Genomic DNA, 14,612 nt, shown 5'->3' with positions numbered 1-14,612 from the left:
AAAATCCAGGAGCTTCCGGGTTCTTCGCCCCCTGCGCCCCCACCAGAGCTTCGCCCTCGGCTCACTGGGGGCCTCAAGGCGGCCCCAGATCCCCTGCCTCTTAAAGTGGCGCCCCCCGTAACCGCAATTCCTGGATCCGCCCGTGGAGATCGTATAATCAAAGTACTGAAAAGCGCTAAGCTGACTTCATGAATTCTGTCTGTAATATTAATGAGCAGGAACAACAGTTAAAAAAAAATGTCTATGCGTTATTCTTTATTTTCGCACAACTAAAATAATACATTTCCTGTAAGGAAATAAAGAAATGGATTGGAAACAGTGTCCTGAAACTTTTCGACATGTTCAAAAATAAACTTTATATGATGTTGTAAAAAACAATGGTCACCATACTAATTTTGGTCTAACCCGGAACTAAAACCCTATCCTTGGGTCATGAAATTTTCAATTTTGGTAAAGGACACCTGCTCTTTTTTTAAATATCTATAATCAGAATTTAGTATCAATAGGATTACCACCGCTGAGTTGGTCTATAGGTAGAGTGTTCGCGCCCTGTATGCGGACGGTCAGGGTTCGAATCCCGGCCGCGACAGACCTAGGTCGTTAAAACAGGTTGTCACAATTCCATCGCCAAACCCTCGGCATCATGTGTTAATGTCACGGGTCCTTGGAGATGGCCTTAAAAACGGATGTCCCGTGTCACAGTAGGTGTGACACGCTAATGATAAACGATAAATTTCACACTGAAGTGTTGTAAAATCTTATTTACAAGTTTAGATGAATATTAATGACTCAAGTAGCTGGAAAATTATTTAACCATACTAAACTGACTTGGAGAACTAAAAACTTGATTGTAATACACGAGGTCCGCGTGCTTCAATGCTTGAAATTCGGTCACGGCCTCTCGGGAAGCTGAGTTCACGCTTTTACGCATGGAAATGTGTTGCAAAATTGTTGTACATGACCGTTATGATGTACAGTGTATCTCCAATTCTTCCGTTTTGTAAATTAGTTATTGACCACACAATTAGCTGTGCATCAATTTTCAATTCAAGGACATAGGATACCCAACAACATTTGCTGTGGAATTTTGCAATACTATTTGTAAGGGTTTAAAATATTCTCTCTCTCTCTCTCTCTCTCTCTCTCTCTCTCTCTCTCTCTCTCTCTCGTGATGTTTTAGATTCAGTAGTGCCTTCATTATTTTAATGCATCTAAATTAAAAATGATTCAATATAGAAATTAGAAAAATGTTAATGATCGATATCGTTAATGAAACAATCGTCGCAAACCACGGGGTTATTGTTTCATTCTATTTCACACACGTTTGTGAAATAGAATGAAACAATAAGCCGTGGTTTATGATGATAGTAGTATAAGGCAGCTCGATAGGGGGTTCAGCTGAGTGCAGTTTTGAGTACGGGCCGATAGGGGGTTCAACTGAGTGTAGTTTTGAGTGCAGTTTGGAGTTTTTCATCAAATTCTATTGATATTAGGGGTTTAGATGTGTCTTGGTAGTCCTTACAAATTGCCGTGGTTAAAATTACTGCTCAGCACGTGTGCTGAATTCTGATTGGACGATTTTAAAATCGCTACAACTTCCTTATATTTGATGGAAACGTTATGAAATTCACACTGTGTGTATATGATACAAATGCCTGTTGAATGACATCAACAAAAGTGCGGAATCACACACGCGTGCGCGTGTATGCACGTGCAACAGTTTCTTTCATTTCTTGGTACTGAAATGACCATATTGAACGTACTACATATAATTAAAGGCTAAAATAAAGTGATTTTTTGCCATAGGTTTACAATGACATCACTTTTTAATTGGGGAAGGTTTGGGGAACATATGTAATGGTCCCAGTTACAATTAGAACTAGTTGCTTTTAAAATACAAGCTTATGTAATCTGTAAATGGCATATCATTGTCTTTGATGGTGTGGACTTCCTTGTTTACACCATAGACATATATAACAGTTTACACAAGAAAGAAATATCAATTTTGATATAGTAAGATGAGAAAAAAGACTTAATTTTTTGGTATTACAAAGGTATTTAAAAGTAAGGCCGAAACGACATTAGGTCGAAACGACATTATGTCGAAATTACTAACGGCCGAAAAAACTTGGGGCCGAACTGAAAAAAGGCCGAAACGACCAGAAATCTATTTTTCATAGTTAGGGGATTATGTGGAAAAATCAAGACATCCCCTTTAAAAATTACAGTGTTCTTTACACAAGCCCCTGTGGTTTGTCACCTCCACTCACTTCCATGACAAGATGCATTTGCTTAAACTTCACATTTGACCAAGTTTAATACAAGTTGTCTTCTAACCTAAAGCAACCTGGGTAGTAATCTGAGATTCCTGTGACTCTTACCCCGTTTTTATATTGTGACATGTGCGGGGGAGAGTCAGAGCAGACTCCATATTGAAAAGTGGGAATTCAGTGACACCAGCTGGTGTCGCTGTATACCTATACCTCTTACAACTTTATTTCGCAGATCTATCTTCCAAAACGCGAGGATTCAATTATCGAAAGATTATTCTACAAATAGATCATGATTAAAACAGCCCTGACACTGACAAATGAAGCATCACTTGAAATAGGTCGCCGCCACGCCATTCGATTTCTTTGCGCATGACGTCAGCACATAAACACACAATATTCCATTGTTTAAGGTAGCGACGGATACCAACCACGTGATCAGTAAAAATTGTGTATTTTCACGTGAATTCATTTTCTGGAATTCCTTACTCCGTCATAGAATAGTCGAAAAACAAAAAGGGGTTCCGAAAGTGTTTTGTTGCTGTGACTGACTCGCCTACAGAAAATATGCACATACCACATAAGTATACGTCAATGTCTGTAATAATGGTTGATCAAATGTTTCATCTGTGTGAAACTTTTTGCTAATCGAAATGTTAAACCAACCACCAATCCATGTACATAGATGCGCTACGTAAACAAAGTTGTTGATTGATGCATCGTAAAGTACTGCATGCTGAGAGATTAAATACTGTTTATACAGTCATTGAGAGGCTAAACAAAGTTTCTTGCAAGAAGAGGAAGTTGGTGGATGCATTCAACTTGGACAACGAAATCATAGGTTCGTTTGGTGAGTGAAAAAATGCCATAAATTTGTATTCAAAAGTTCAACTCACATTTCCTCTGCTATTTCACAACGCGATTTATAATAACATCTGTAAGTTTAAACACACGACATACAGTAGATGTATTATTTTGTATGTATATATGTATTCCATGTGTGCTTAAAATATAACTCCTACCTGTGCATGTGATTGTAAACAAACGGATGTCATGTAAATGTATCCCACATTTGTAAACATGGGCTGTCACAACTCTTTTATTAAAAAAATAATAATATCGTTATGAAAATAACCGTTACGAAAATAACATACCTTGAACTACATGTATAAAAGTAATGAAAAACAAATATCTGTATATACCTACTATCTAGGGGTATGAGGGAACCGGATAAAAAGTGGAAGGGGGGGGGGCATGTGTTGAATTATAACTCCCTAGACTATAGTATACATATACTATTACTTTGAAATTTCAGTGACCTAAGAAATATATCAAACCTGAAGTTTCGTGTTTCACACAAACATATAGGTTGGCAAAACCTTTTTAAATAATGTAAATTAATCACAAGTCTGCATATGCCCTCTCATAGGCAAATGTATGCACTGTATGTATAAGTAAGATATGTATACTACACATATGCCCTTCTCTTGACCCACATTTTGTAAATAAAACAGATATGATAAGTCTATGGCAGTTTATGAAAACATATATACATGTCATCTCATTGCAATTTATAATTTTGAAACATCAGTATTTAAATTTTAACTGAATATGTGTTGAGACACAGTTTTAAAATTCACATTGTCTGACGCAATCTAATTACTCAATGGTATAATATAGACCTAACTGTGCAAATATCAATTATGATGATCTTTTTTCTAGGCATCAGCCTGAAGACCGAGTGAGGTTAGATAGGACCAGTGCAGGTTGAAGTGGATTTCGAGTCAACAAGTATAACAGCAAGAGAGGTACTATATTTTTTTTTTTTGATAAACATTTGTAAAGGCAAATCTGAGTGTATCAGATATTCATCTTTTTTGCTATATTTAAATATATTTATCTATATTTTGAACAGGTACTCCATTTACAGTGATGATGACATATCTCCTGGACCCCCACAACTCCACAAATTTAAAAATGTTTGATCAAGTTCCGAAGATTAAAGAACTACTGCAAAATTTGGGACTGGATGAAAACCATTAATTCACTTATATGAGCTCAGAGCAGTGGATGTTATACAACATACTTTAAACTAAATTGTGAATTTAAGGGAAAACAAGTACATGTACTCGTATATTACAAGTACATGCCTTTTGAAAGACAATAATATTGCATAGATGTAAAGGAAATTTCAATGTTGATTATTCTTTCTTAGATATATTAGTAAAAAATGTGCACATGATAGTATATCAATTTTATAACTTCAATCAATGTGTTTGATTTTTCCTTCTAATTCAAAATTTAGTTGAAACATACATCATAGATACAGTAATGTATATCAAATTTTTAGAAAAGTTTCATAATGGAACTAATTCCCCCCCCCCCTTATACATACAGTGAACATAGACCTTCACCTGGGGAAAACTTCAGTTAGTTAATGCAATATACATGTACATGCATTCTCAGTTATCCAATAGTGAGTTTTTGGTTCCATGTGAAACTACAATTAGAAATCTTAAACTTATGAAAGACACACCTATCTGTGAGGGTAGGATGACTCAGATGGACTTAAATGTAGTGATCCATGGACAGTCCATGGGTCTCTTTCCATTGATATTAATTATTTATTGAAATATGAAATGGTTATTTAAACATATTTGGTGTATTATACTATATAGTGATATAAATTTCTATCAAAAAATATGTATAGGTAATAGATTTGGTCCAGTTATTACAAGAAATTGTATGAAAAATAACTAAATATTTAGGCAATCATTGTGAGTGTGAAAAGGTCAACTGCAATAGCACACACTATATATCATTCTTAAATGGCTCATAGAAACTTCTAGTATTGTGAGTTTGAATACTCAATATGGTAATTTGGGAATGCTTAATCATTTAAGGTCAATAGTTTATCTCTGCTGACTGTATCTCTTAAAATTCATTTCTAGAAGGGAGGGGGTAGGGTTACAAAATCTGACATAGTTTCAGATTAAACCTCATTTGGTATATTTTTTTCTATTCAATATTTTAGATACTACTTGACTTATTGTAAAAATGAAATAATATCAGAAATTTTATGAGCAGAATTTTGTTGTTGTCAGAAAATGTATGTCTGGTAGTATTTGAGAAACGCCATATTTAGGGTAAATTTGGCCAATTGCCAAGTCGAATCATGCCAATGTTTTCCTTAGATGCATTTTGAATTTCTAATTCATGTTGATTTTTTATCTGTTTGTGTTTAATTTACATAACTATATATGACAAACAATATTTCTGGTGTCAATAAATTTTTTATTGGCTTTTGTGTTAATTTGCTCAATTTTGGCATTTTTTGACTTTTGGGGCTGCAAAAGAGGGGATTTCAATCTCGCTTTCCTTGAAAATTAACCTGATTACTTTTGTTGATTTTTTGATATGTTTTAGGATAAAGTCAAAATGTTATAATAAATAAAATTGAAAAAAATTCAATGAGCGTTTTTTGGGGGGCTAGCTATCAATAGCTACCTTAAACGGCGATAGAATCGTAATAATCATATCAATATATTTACTTTCACCAATAAACCTTTGCTGTGTTATTTTTTTCATTTCTTTATAACATGGAAGTGACCAAAGGAATTTTCTTGTGTTCCTCTGATGTTTAATGAAAGATAATTCTACATTCAAAGGAGAAGATATAGATATAATTCATCAGGAAGGGAGGCAAATAAATGAATAAGGGCTGATTTAACAAACTTCATTTTTCCCTATAGTGCGATTGAATGGGAATTGTATGCATACAATTTTAAAATGATTTAGATGTGTAATAGTAATCGTCCAAGTAATGTGACCTCCAGATTAAATTCTGTAAACAAAATTTTGTTTAACCAAAGAAGTTGAAATTGATGTACAATTTTTCATATATAATAACATGTGTCATTAATTATTTCATTTATATTTAATAGCAACAGAGTTTCTCAAAAATGGAAGAAATTCCAAGTAGAGAAAGATCAGAAGAGAGAGCCCCTTACAGCCAGATCATCAACACAGGTCAGTGATGTGTAAGTTTGTATGTAGGACTCTATTAGATATAAAACATACAAATAAGCAGACATATAAGACACAGTTTCAGGGGTCAATGTATTTTAAAACAAACATCACAGATACATTGATTAGTACTTTAGTCAGAACAAACATCACAGATACATTGATTAGTACATTTAGTCAGAACAAACATCACAGAGACATTGATTAGTACATTTAGTCAGAACAAACATCACAGAGACATTAATTAGTACATTTAGTCTGAGCAAACATCACAGAGACATTGTTTAGTACATTTAGTCAGAACAAACATCACAGATACATTGATTAGTACATTTAGTCAAAACAAACACAGATACATTGATTAGTACATTTAGTCAGAACAAACATCACAGATACATTGATTAGTAGTTTTAGTTAGAACAAACATCACAGATACATTGATTAGTACATTTAGTCAGAACAAACATCAGATACATTAATTAGTACATTTAGTCAGAACAAACATCACAGAGACATTGATTAGTACATTTAGTCAGAACAAACATCACAGAGACATTGATTAGTACATTTAGTCAGCAAACATCACAGAGACATTGATTAGTACATTTAGTCAGAACAAACATCACAGATACATTGATTAGTACATTTAGTCAGAACAAACATCACAGAGACATTGATTAGTACATTTAGTCAGAACAAACATCACAGATACATTGATTAGTACATTTAGTCAGAACAAACATCACAGATACATTGATTAGTACATTTAGTCAGAACAAACATCACAGATACATTGATTAGTACATTTAGTCAGAACAAACATCACAGAGACATTGATTAGTACATTTAGTCAGAACAAACATTTCACAGTTTGTACATGTAAACTACATAAAAAAGTTTGACTGAAGCAGACACCACAGATACACTAGTTGGTACATAAAGATAACTCAAAAGAGAACAAGAAAAACCAAATTACTCACCACAGTGAAACAAAAATAAACATCTCTAATCAATTTCAGTAAGTAAATTTGATTGAATTGCATCTATTTGATGATCACAAATAATGTGTGAAAATGTTTTTCCACTCCATTTCTGTATATTTCATGTATAATTAAAGATTTTTGAATTCATTTGATTAAAGATTTGTTGTATCCTTTCTGATATGTTCCTGAAGTTCATTCCAGAGTGTTGAAGCTTAAAATCTGAAAAATCTCCTGCTATATGAGCAATTACAATGTTTAGGAAATCCAAAATATTTCAATATCGAAAAATATATGTAATTTTCTGAAATTCAACAATATCTTAAAAACTGTCTGGTGATAATCCGACCATGTAGAGTTTTAAAAGTTTCTGTGGTTATACTTTGCATATACACAAACTTGGTTAGCAATGCCAGTGGGGTGGTGTGTTGTTTTTTTAGGTCACCTGAGTGACTCTGGTGACCTTTTGCTATTGGTGTGTGGAATTTGGCATTCGTTGACAATCTCCTTAATCACTAACATTCCGATTTTGTTTCAAATTTTATTTGGGACAAGGGGGCATATACTGTAAATTTCAGGAATCCTGGGGCCTTAGGGATGGGGCAAGAACAGGCAAAAATGGACCAATTTTCAAAACTCTTTTTCTCTACAATCACACATGTTTAAGAAAAACTAAATACATAATCATGCAGTGTTCATGAAAACATTTAAAACTGACGAGTAGGACTAGTGAACTGCCTGAAGTTATTGGCCCATAGTGAAATTTACTGCCCCCCTCCCAATTTTCATAGTACATGTTTATCACTTATATTATGGAATGTATTGTACAATTAATTTACTGAAACTTTATCAAATATCATATTTGATAAAGTTTCAGTAAATTACTTGCACTTATTCATATCCACCCTATAAAAACATCCTTCCCATCAGTAACAGAAAAACAATACCGTACATGGTCTCTCCACCCGCAGACAAGACTACAAATTCACATATTTTTCACAAACATGAAAACAACCTGATTGTACCTTAGGATGTAGTCTTATCTCACAACATCGAATGTAAACGATTAATTATTACTACAAATTGCATAAAATGAGAGATAACTGCAACTAACGAAATTCATTTTAATTGAACAATACTGGTGTGTGGTGTGATGCAGAATGCGACCATTTTTTGTTGTTTCAACAAATTGTTTGTTGAATATTAATGTGATTTAAGTACAAGTTACCTTGTCAAGTACAAGTATAGTTATCATAAAAAATGAACAAACCACAATTTCCAAACAATTTATGTGCTATTTATTGATTTATTTTGATGGTAAATTTATACTAGTAAGACGATTAGAATATCCAACATTATATTTAATGTAACTTACAAAATGTCTACAAGTCCATTGGACTTTTTGATTTTGATTTTCACTGACCCGACCTTAAAATTCACTGGCCTCGGTCTTCAGACCACTGAGTTTTCATGAAAACTGGTCATGTAGAGCAAAAAGGCCTCTACCGAAATTGTCAATTTCATGATCCCGGGGTAGACGTTCTGAGACCAGGACAGGTTCAAACTTGTTACAGTATATAGATAGTATTTATGTGTAAAACATTTAAATAACATCTTCTGTAATGTTCTTGAAGCTGAATAGATATTTAGAAGAAGCAGTTAGCCCTTTACCAAAGTTGTAAATTTCATAATTACGGGGTAGGGGTTTTGGTTTTAGTGTGAGGCCAAAATTAACATAGTGATTATTATTGTCCTTATCATTTGAAAGACGTCTTTAATTTTGCTGATACTGTATAAAACTTGAGAAAGGTGTGTCTCAAAATTGTGAATTTTGCTATCCCAGGGTTATGAGTCTAGGACGATCCAAAATAGTCATATAGTATCAATATAACAAATGTAAAGTCTTTCATCATTGGGGGGGGGGGGGGCAATTTTAGATATGTAGAACAAGAAAATTATAGATTCTGTACCCTTGTGGTTAGTTATACTTTTACTAATATCCAGGTGACTGACAGGGCTGTGGACCTCTTGTTTCTTTATATAACTGATAACAATGTTAAACTGGTACCATTCCCAATGCCAAATACTATCAACTTTCCACATTTTTAAAGCTAAAAATGTCCAGTAACGAACTTCTATAACATTGTAATTTGAGGCTTGTAATTCGCTTTGCATAAAATGTTGTACGAGTTAACTAATTTCTTCACTTTCTCATAATATATAAGTAGAGGTCAATAAAATGGCACTAGTTTGTAAAATTATAATCAATGAATACTTGTTTATCCTTTAAGATATCACTGATACAGTGGTAATTTTAAATTAAATGCCATTTGTTGGTATAATATGAAAGGAAATTCTCAATTTGTTCCATTTTGATGCTATTTTTTTCCAATTGAATAAGTATGGGTACCTTACTCATATAGTTCGGGGGGTGGGGGGGGGGGGGCACTGAATGCATAGTAATCTCATAGATAAACTCAGTGCTCATTCTTTAATTTTTTGCATTATCTCAGTATTGCTTTTGCAAAAGTTGAAATCTGAGAGTATAAAAGTATGGAAAACCAAATCTACTGCGGACAGTGTAGAAGAATGACTGTGTTAGTGTTTGTGTCTGGTTAGAATAATGCCTGCTAGTCCTTTCACAGACCAAAGAAGAAAGCGGGAAAGAAGATAGTAACGTCCCGTTACCTGAACCACAAAGCAGAATCCATCATAAAAAAGCAACCAACAGCTCCAGCCAAAGCCTCCAATGCCCAGAAAAGAATCTCGATCTTACCACAGACGCAGGGTTCGGGAACACCTATGAGGTATTTCACAAAAAATAGATTTCATGTTTAAGCGAGTACATAAATTTCTTTCGAGGTTTTTTTCCCACTGTCCATTCGTGTGTCAGTCCTGAACTATAGGTTTCCACTCTGTCCATTTGTCTGTCAGTCCTGTAAATCAGTTTTCTGCACTTTTTAGCTCACCTGAGCTTTTCTGATCAAAACTTTCCATTGTCTATTGTTGGCTTGGTTCTTGTTGTCGTCGTAAACTTTTCACATTTTAAAATTTTTCTCCAGAACCAGCAGGCCAATTTCAATCAAACTTGGTACAAATCCTCCTTGAGTGAAGTGGGTTCGAGTTTGTTGAAATGAAGGGCCATGCTCCCTTCCAAGGAGAGATAATCGCAAAAAAGGGTGTTCATTAAAAAATCTTCTCAGGAACCACCGGGCCAGAAATGTTCAAATTTACATAGCAGCTTTCTGACTTAGTGCAGATTCAATTTTGTTTAAATCATGGCCCCTGGGGTAGGATGGGGCAACAATAGGGGATCAAAGTTTTACATGCGCATATATAGGGAAAATCTTGAAATATGGACAATGGATGTAAGCAGCACGTGTACATGCGTTAATGTGTATTGTTTTATCAGTAGTATGTTATAGAGAAGATTATGTAATGAATAAAAATGTATCAGAAGTATATCAAAAATACAATAAACAAATTACATCAATGTTATTGAGTAGTGATTTTTGCATGACCTGGCACAATCCACAGCTTTGTCATCATTATGCAGGAAGTCAGCTTCTGTTTTAGCTTCTAGTCCCCCATACCCGTATCTTCATTTTGTATTTTGAAATTATGGTAAAGCATTATGATAAAGCACCAGGAAATTACATTAATAGGGAAATAGTTGTAAAACTTCATACTTTTGATATATGAAACTATCTTTTTTAAAGTAAATCACAAAATCTAAATAAATTGTTCATAGTTTTTCTGCCAGCACGAAAATTGATGACATGTTTGGTAATTTTTGACAGATGATATTGAGTTGGTGAGGGGGAAAAGAGAGACATCAGAAACACCGAATCTCAAGAAATCTCGTTCCCTTGGCGGGAGCCTAAAAAAACTGTTTCGTCGGGGCCGGAAACAGACGAGATCACGGGGAGAAACTTCCAGGGAGAGTTCATTTTCTCGTTCCTCAACACGCAATGTCTCACAAGGCCCGTCTAGAGAGGGGTCATTAAATAGAAATGTTGACCCAAAGGATATGCAATATCAACAGACTTTAATTTCATAGCATTTGTTCAACTGTATACATTATGAGAAATTTTGTATTTTCATACAGCGTTTGTAAAATTACTCAAAGTCTAAAAAGCAATTTTAAAACAATTCTCCTAGTAACTTTTTCTTCATTTAATTACAAGTAAAAATATGAAGTGATAATAAACATCAAAAAGAAACGTATTGGATATTTTCGGAATAGCAATCTATTCATTGTTTACATATGAAAGCTGAGAACCAGTTTCATGAAAAGATATGAACCTTCATCTTAGCAGGCTGGTTTATACATATAGACTCGTGAGCACAATCATGAATTTTTTTATTCAGAATCCAACAGTCATGGAAACTTCTGCCTATATGAAACGAGTACTTTGACATGTACATCTTGTTAGGGTCTTCCTTTCATTTTTTATATTTAGTCAGTGTCTATCTACTTCTGCTTTTATAAATAATTTTTCGTGTTTTTACACAAACAAAAAAAATCCTTCTAGTTGATGCATGCATTACAATTCCAAAGACAAATCACAATTTTGCATATTCTCAGTTGCCGCCCCTTGTCACCTCAAAATGAACACAAACCATGTGACACTGTACAATTACTTCACTACAGACATTACTCTGTTATATGGGATGTTTGAGCATATTATCTTCACCTTGTATTTATGCCTTAATTATTGTCCTCGTTGTGATTTTCCCATTAATTTATTACCTCGTTTTCCAGTGTTTATTATTTTAAGTTTGATTACGGCTCATGAGCTTTGTATTTACTTAGCTGAGAGTTTACGTCATAATCACGTGACTATTTATTATGTGCCGACAACGCTAAATACTGCAAAACGCTACCTCCATATTGTTCATGGCTGAGAGATGGAGATTTCAAACCTTGTGCACAGTTACATGTAGTTACAAGTACGCATGCACTTGTTTCCCTTAATTTTTGACGAAGACAAATTGCAACAGACAAATGTGTTGCAAACCTTCAACATGGCTGGTTTCATTTCAAGGTTTTGACAACTACTGATCCACAGAGAATGCAATTTACATTTCACAGCATTAAAGCTACACGTTTATGCTGAAATGTAGACAGTTTAGTGAGAAGTAGATGACATGCCAACATGAAGAATTATTAGACCATGTGCTGAGTTTTTGGGTGATTCCCCAACGATACTTGTACATGTTTGAAATCTCAACCTCTCTGACACTAAGATTAGATATATGTTTTGTATGCTTTTTGTATTGTTAGTTTTGATCAAGCAGGTTTGATTGACATGTGTATATTCTATACTGAACGCAAGTTTTTGTTTGGTTTCCTTTTAGCGACCGCTTTTGTTTGGTTCCCTTTTAGCGACTGGTTTTACAATGTTTAGTGCAGGATAAAATTTCATGTCGATATATGTTCTTGACTCGATATTATTTAGAACAAGTGTGTGTTCATATTTGAGAATTTTGAGCAATGAAAAATGGCATAGTCTGTGCCCCAAAAAATGCGAAAGAAGAATTGTGTGTATAAAGGGCTCTCAGTTCTCTGCTATATTTATAAGGCTTATCGATCAAGCTAACATTTGGTTCTCGGGTCAATTTTTCCTGTAAAAAATGCTGCAAGGAGGATATATTTGCTTTGAGTGGAAGATTAATGATGCTACAACAGGAAATATACACAGATCGAAAAAAGACATGCAATAATTTATCAATGGCGATATCTAATTATTTAAAAAGTGTACAGTAGATTGTAAATTCAGCCAAATTATTGAGTTTCAAGAGTCTTCTGCGTATTCTGTTTTGAAAAAGAAGTATTGAACTTCAACAAAGATTGCAGAAATGGTCTCCAAAATTTCACTCTGATTTTGATGATATCATCCATTTGGTTTCTTTTAAATATACACAATTGCCCATAGCCTAAGAACCAGATAATTCCTTTATGTAGCCTATAATTTCATCCATAATGAAATATCTCTGTAGGGATTTACCAAAGGTTGTGCATTTATGTGGTCAGTAGAGCTCTGTCCGTGTTAGAAACATTGATTAATTATGTTTGAAATCCGATTTAACTGTATAAAGATCATAAGTGATTTGTGGAAATGTTACAAATTTTATTTTTATACACAAAAAGTTTATTTTTGTCCCTCAAATATATGATGGAGAATGCCCTTTCGAAAGTGGGAAGAAACAATAAGACTAATGTATTAAAATTTTACACATGTATAGTTATATACACATTCTGTTATAAGTTTTATACTATCCTTATGTTTCCTTTATCATTTTGGGAGTGCAGAAGTAATGGAAACTAATCTCGGGAACAAGAAAATTATTGACATACATTATTTTTAGAAACAAAAACAATCTATATTTTAGTCCACTTCTAAAGTGGTGAGTTGTTTGTACGGTGTGAAAAGTGAGTACAATGTATACACTTCTGTAATGTGCAAACCATGAAGAGAAATTGTCAAAGCAAAAAAAAATTTGGTTAGTTTTATACTCTTATCCTTGGTGATACAGCCTTGAGGAATGCATAATGGAATAGTGGTCCTTTCCATCCCCTTTTAAAAATATTTAGACCCAATTCATTGTGAATGACAATGCTAAAATTCAGTTTGCTTCCAGTGAAATTTAGAACATTTTGCACTAAAACAGGATTGAAAATTTGATGAGATACACTATATACATAGAGGAATATCTGATTTCCTCACATGTTATAGGACTTATATCCTTATCCCAGAGATGACTCTGCAATTTTGAATGCACTGGTCCACTTAGAAAATTTTAGGCAAGGTATATATATGTACACTGATCAAGGTTGATGTATTACAAATATCTTTGACAAGCCTTGGTAATTTTGATGGCTAATGATATTTAATCCTTGTGTTTTTGCTTTAAACTGTAATCACAGGGACTTTTTCAGATTAGTTTTTGTTGTAAAAAATATTCATCTTTAACATGACAATAATTGGAATTGATGTTCAGTAAAGTGTTGTATCACAATTTATCAAACGTTTTTCAACAACGACATTTTAGACTAGTGCTCTAACATTTGTTTTCCTTATTTAAGGCCAATATGTAGATGTTGGGTGTCTTGCCAATGCATGTGTAGAAGATTTGATCTTTGTATGTGAGTGTGTGTAGGACCAAGATAGGTGAAATAAAATGCTACACTGATAAAGTCTTCTTTTTTTTTTTTTTTTCGTCTTAAGAAAAGAAGTTCATGAATATGTAAAATTTCAATCTGATATTAAAATCAGCTCTTTATCTGCTCCTTTTTTTGGGAGTTGAACTATGTTCAATCTCCCTGGGTCAT

General features: G+C 33.8%; 2 long non-coding RNA genes across 2 annotated transcripts; both read left to right on the top strand.

The window, feature by feature from the left end:
• The first annotated feature begins 2,834 nt into the window (after positions 1-2,834).
• Positions 2,835-5,741, top strand: LOC130052144 (uncharacterized). Its single transcript, XR_008800525.1, has 3 exons — positions 2,835-3,120; positions 3,993-4,078; positions 4,186-5,741. It is a non-coding gene; the product is annotated as an uncharacterized LOC130052144 (long non-coding RNA).
• A 195-nt stretch (positions 5,742-5,936) lies between these two features.
• Positions 5,937-14,477, top strand: LOC130052143 (uncharacterized). The gene is made up of 3 exons (XR_008800524.1): positions 5,937-6,299; positions 9,922-10,083; positions 11,077-14,477. It is a non-coding gene; the product is annotated as an uncharacterized LOC130052143 (long non-coding RNA).
• Positions 14,478-14,612: the final 135 nt, after the last annotated feature.

Source organism: Ostrea edulis, chromosome 2, assembly GCF_947568905.1.
Source record: "Ostrea edulis chromosome 2, xbOstEdul1.1, whole genome shotgun sequence".
In the NCBI taxonomy this organism is placed as follows: Eukaryota; Metazoa; Mollusca; class Bivalvia; order Ostreida; family Ostreidae; genus Ostrea; species Ostrea edulis.
Note: the sequence above shows the minus strand (reverse complement) of the source record. Positions and strands in the feature narration are given on the sequence as shown.